This window comes from Suncus etruscus, chromosome 4, assembly GCF_024139225.1.
Source record: "Suncus etruscus isolate mSunEtr1 chromosome 4, mSunEtr1.pri.cur, whole genome shotgun sequence".
NCBI lineage: Eukaryota > Metazoa > Chordata > Mammalia > Eulipotyphla > Soricidae > Suncus > Suncus etruscus.
In genome coordinates this window covers 62,790,812-62,795,986 of record NC_064851.1, presented here as the reverse complement: position 1 = coordinate 62,795,986, position 5,175 = coordinate 62,790,812, and the positions used below count along the sequence as shown (strand labels likewise).

General features: G+C 35.7%; 1 non-coding gene across 1 annotated transcript; it reads right to left on the bottom strand.

Annotated features, from left to right (window-relative positions):
* Window positions 1-1,606: 1,606 nt before the first annotated feature.
* On the bottom strand, window positions 1,607-1,769 carry LOC126007489 (U1 spliceosomal RNA). The gene has a single exon (XR_007495054.1). It is a non-coding gene; the product is annotated as a U1 spliceosomal RNA (small nuclear RNA).
* Between the last annotated feature and the right edge of the window lie 3,406 nt (window positions 1,770-5,175).

Genomic DNA, 5,175 nt, shown 5'->3' with positions numbered 1-5,175 from the left:
GAGTGAAGTAAGTCAGAGGGAGAGAGAAAGACACAGAATGGTTTCACTCATCAATGGGCTTTAAGAAAAATGAAAGACATTTTTAACAGTATCTCAGAGACAAGAGAGATGAGGGCTGGTAGGGGCAGCTCATGACATAAAGCTCATCACATAGAGTGATGAGTGCAGTTGGAGAGATGTCTACACTAAAAACTATCATAACAATGTGAATGAATGAGGGAAGTAGAAAGCTTGTCTCGAGTACAGGTGTAGGGGGTGGGGAGGAGGGAGATCGGGGAAATTGGTGGTGGGAATGTTGCACTGGTGAAAAGGGGTGTTCTTTACATGACTGTAATCATACAACTATAATCATGTTTGTAATCACAGTGTTTAAATAAAGATAATTATAAAAAAGGAGGGAAAACAAATTCCAGATACAAAAATATAAAAGAATCACACTTAAGAATACTAGCTATAGAATAATACTTCTTCAACATATAAAAGGCAAATAAGACTATGCTTGACTCCTTTTGTGCCATATTATTTCAGCTATCATCAAGGTGATGAGTAATAGTAAATATAATTTGAAAAAAGCTGCAAAAATATGCCATTACTCACACTATAAACACATTGTATTTTGAGCTTTAAGGTATCTAAAATATCTTACATACTAAATGAACAACATGAATAACCTGTAACTTTGTAATATATGTGATTCAATAAAATTATTTTTAAAAAGAGCATACTAAAAGTTAGATACAAAATAAAAATAAAATAAAGTTCCCTATATATTCAGTAATTAATATGAAAGTTACTACATCAACCAAATTCTGGGATAAATATAAATTAACAAATGTTTATAAATTTATAACACATGCAAATAAAGGTTTAGTAAATGTATTACACAGTTAAGCTACAAAACTATTTTAAATCTAATCAAATTTAGAGAGATACAAACATTTCTGGGTGAAAATATCAGGTGCTATTTAAATATATTTTTCTTAAATACTATAAATAAAATTAAAGTTTACTACATGCTTAAAGGATACAGAATATGCTAAAAATAATTTCAAAGAAATAGAAAATTATATTGTGCTCCCTGAAAGCCTTTTTCCTAAGTAAAGGTGTTAGTTATGTTTGTTTGCTTTTCTAGGGAATGCTCCTGGCAATTCTCAGGCAACAAGTCATGGGTTCAATATAAGTACCATAGGAGGCTTATGGTGCTAGGGATTAACTAACTCCCTGGCTAGTCTGCTGTTTGGGGGATATCCAGGGCTGCATCAAATGATAATGGGAATGTGTCAGGTATTGATACCAAGTCACCTGTGTTTAAAGCATGTGCTTATTTATTTTACTATCTCTAAAAGCCAAAGAAGGTGTAGGATTTTTTGAGTGAGTGATGGATAATGTTTTTGTTGTTTTTGTTTTCACTTTTTTGCTTAATGCTTTCTTGTCCCACTTTAGTGGTGTTACACTCTTATTCCTTTCTCTGTGCTCAAGGATCATTCCTGGAAAAGGATCAAGGGACTATATTGGGTGCTTTAAATTGAACTTGGTTCAATCACATTCAAAGCAAGCACCTTGTATGCTATGTTATATAACTGGCCCCACAAGATTTTTATTTTTTTAGGGGAGAGCGCAAACACAGTCCCCACTACCACAAATTATGCAGTCGAGTATCCCACATTTGGGGAAATCACAGGGGTCAGCACATCTGGAGTGCAATAGATAAGCCTTTCCCTGGGAAAACCACCTTTGTTATCATAGTATCTCCCCTGCCAGGTAAGTATGCAAGATTATTTTTAATTTTGTGACATAAATAGGCAGAAAGTTTTATATGTAGGTTAATAATTAACTGCATATTTTAAAAATTAAAGCCTGAGCTGAAGAAGTTAAACAACCACTGTTCAATTGCATCCGATAGAATTTGAGTTTTTAAATTTATTCTGCTATTGTTTTTCCTGGAAATTTCTTGCTTTTTATCTTCTAATAATTGTTAATATTTTTATTTCAAATTTCTGTCCAGGTTGGTCATTCTCTATAGTGTCTATGTCAATATTCATGTTGTACATAAGACAATTTATTTAGATGTAATTCTATTTATTATTTTCTTCTAAAGTATGTAGAATTGTCATAGACATGTCACTTCAGAGATTTTTTTACTCAGCCTGTAAGAAGACAAAATGATTTTACATCATTCCAAGCTAATTTTGATGGTGAATTTTTGCCAATTAATTTTTAGATCTTTAAATTACAGATGTATGATTACACACAATCTGCATGAAAGGTTGTAATGAGATTTCTTTTTCTTTTTTTTTTTTTTTTTTAGACTTTTATCCATTCAGGGACAGAGATAAGTTCTCTCACTGTTTTTCAGTAAGAAATGAAAGTCAGGAATGTTGACATTTTCTTTTAAAAAAAATTTTTTAAATGTTTAAATGGGTAAAAATCATTCAGCTACTGCACTTCAAAGAAAGGGCAAAACTTTCTGGCACATGGAGGCACCAAAATCTTTTTCCTCTCAAGTCATCTCAGAAATGGCCACAAATTCTTCAAGCAGGAGATCCCATTTGGATGTACAAATAAGAATATTCTTCCTGAAGTCAAAATACTCAATTTCTTCCATTTCAACATCTAGAAAAATCCCAAAACAGATAAGGTCAGGACTTGGAGTAATTCTGGCTTTCCTCCTGCTGGTGGCCCAGAAACCACAGTCTGAAGAATGTATCTTGATCTTTCTGGTCACTGAATCCTTGCATATCTCCAGAGATCATGCTATTCCCATTCCAACTTCTACCTTTCAATAATGTCAACCAGGAGAAAATAAGGAGAAAACCTAGGACACACTTTAGGTAGGTAAATCTCTGGGAATCTGCTACTGGGGTTTGAGGGATCTTTATAAACCTGACACTCCTTGGTCATCAGAGAGGACAGAAGGGAATTGGCAGAAGCTGCATCCAATTTTCAAGTCCTCTGGGGAACTTGTGAGTTCATCTCTCTTAATGTGTGATTTTCTGTCCAGAAATGAGTCATGTTGTTTGATTAGAGCTGAAGATACTTTAAATTGCCTTTCCTCTACTGTCATTTCCTCATTTAATTTTCAACGGAAGAGGCAGGTTATTGCATATTTCACATTAGCCACACAGTATATCAAGCAGGCCAAATATGTGTGCAAGGTAAAGGGGATTCAAGATTTTCAAACAGATAGAACAAGCGGCCACCTTTTTCAGACAATGGGCCATGGGTTTCTTTTTTTCTTTTTTTTTTTTAATATTCTTATTTATTTAAATATCTGGATTACAAATATGATTGTGATTAGGTTTTAGTCATGTAAATAACACCTCCTATCTCCAGTGCAACATTCCCACCACCAATGTCCCAAATCTCCCTCCATTCTATCCCCCCCCACCTGTACTCTAGACAGGTTTTCCAGTCCCCTCATTCATTCTTTTTTTTTTTTTTGAATATATTTTTTAAGTAACACGATCATATTTGGGTTACAGTCATAACCAGAACACCCCCCTTCACCAGTGTAACATTACCCCCTTCCCATCCCCTGCCTGTATTCGAGAGAAGCATTCTACTACAATTGTTTTTAAGTTCAGTAAGTTGTATTTTTTTTTCTTAAAGGGAAAAAGTAAAAAAAAAAGTAAAGGTGTGATAGTAGCAATCACCATTGTTTGCATAGGTCCATGGGTTTCTTAAAGTTAATCTTTAGCAATAAAATGTGGAGTGGCTCTTGACTGACTTCTGGGAACCATAACAATCTGAGCATACAATCTGCTCTTCACTATTCAAAGTGTAGCTTGTCAAGATACATAATAGTGTATTAGGGCTTAATTCCTCTGACCACCTCTTGTTCCTCTGGGAGACAAACCTAACAGGATTTAGCACATTCTAGAAATATAATTTCATCTCAAGTTGGTATAATTTGGAACTTCACTTTCAGTTCAAGAAGTAAACCTGTACAGTGGTCCAGGACTCCAGTGGAACCTAGAGAAAGAAAGAACTCACTAGACCTTTCAAGACTAAATGCTGTGACTGACTGGAATTTTTTAGCAGACTTATCATTAGAACTTGGGTCCATCCTCCTATGCCTCCAGGCTATGGCTTTAAAATCCAGGCCCTGGGCTATTTTTTCCTACCTTGAAAGAGCTCAAGTTGTGTCCTCTGCAATTCAAGTAGAGAAAGATGTCTGGACATTGGAAGCATAGACATTACTAAGCCATAGACTGATTTCTTTATTTTGGAAAAAAGGAGTCATAATCCACACAGATGAAAGACTGGGATCTGTGGCTACCCAAAAGGCCCAACAATGTCAAAGATTAAGACATGATAGGACTCACTGCCTAGGTCTGCCTAGGCAGTCTCTGAAGAGCAACCACCAGCCTTAGGTTATAAGAACAAGTCAGCCAGTATGAGTGTTGAATTTTCTGCAGGCTCATGTCTTCTTCATCCCTGAGGCTATGCTACCCACCCTTGTCTGCTTTATGACCTTCAGTACCATTTCTCCAGCCTTTACGGAATCCTCTAAAATACCACACTCTGGACAACCTATTATCTTTGCTCTAGCAATTTTTACAATTGTTTTGAGATTAATTTCAAGAAAATACTGATTCACATTATATCTTTTTTGTTTGTTTGCTTGCTTGCTTGTTCTTTGTTTTGTTATTTTTTTAGGTCTCACTTTGTGACGCTCAGGAGTTATTCCTTGCTCAGTGCTCAGAAACCATTCCTGGCAATGCTCCAGAGACCTTATGGGATGCCGGGGACAGAAAACAGGTTGGCAGAGTGTAAGGCAAGCACCCTATCAGCTGTATTTTGTCTCTGGCCCTTCGCATTTTTTATGTAGCTTTTTAAAATCCAGAATTGTAAAGAATCATTTTCTCTTTCCTTCCACACGAGCTAAGTCTACTCCCTCCTATTTTATTTCTACAAAGTGGGAATTGTTTCTCTCTTCCTTCACTTATTTGAATTTCCATCCAAATATTCTCTATTCCTTTACCTTATCCTAATCCTGAATTATTTTGTCTTCGGCCCTTGCCCTTGGAGGCTCTTTGTTCTTCACTTATCTCCATCAACAGCCATCTCAGGTCTTCCACTCCTTTCTTCACTTTTCACGAAGCTCATTATGTTAGCTATAAATTTTGTTCAGTTGTCTCCTGTTGTACAATGATTATAAGTCACAGCTGGAAT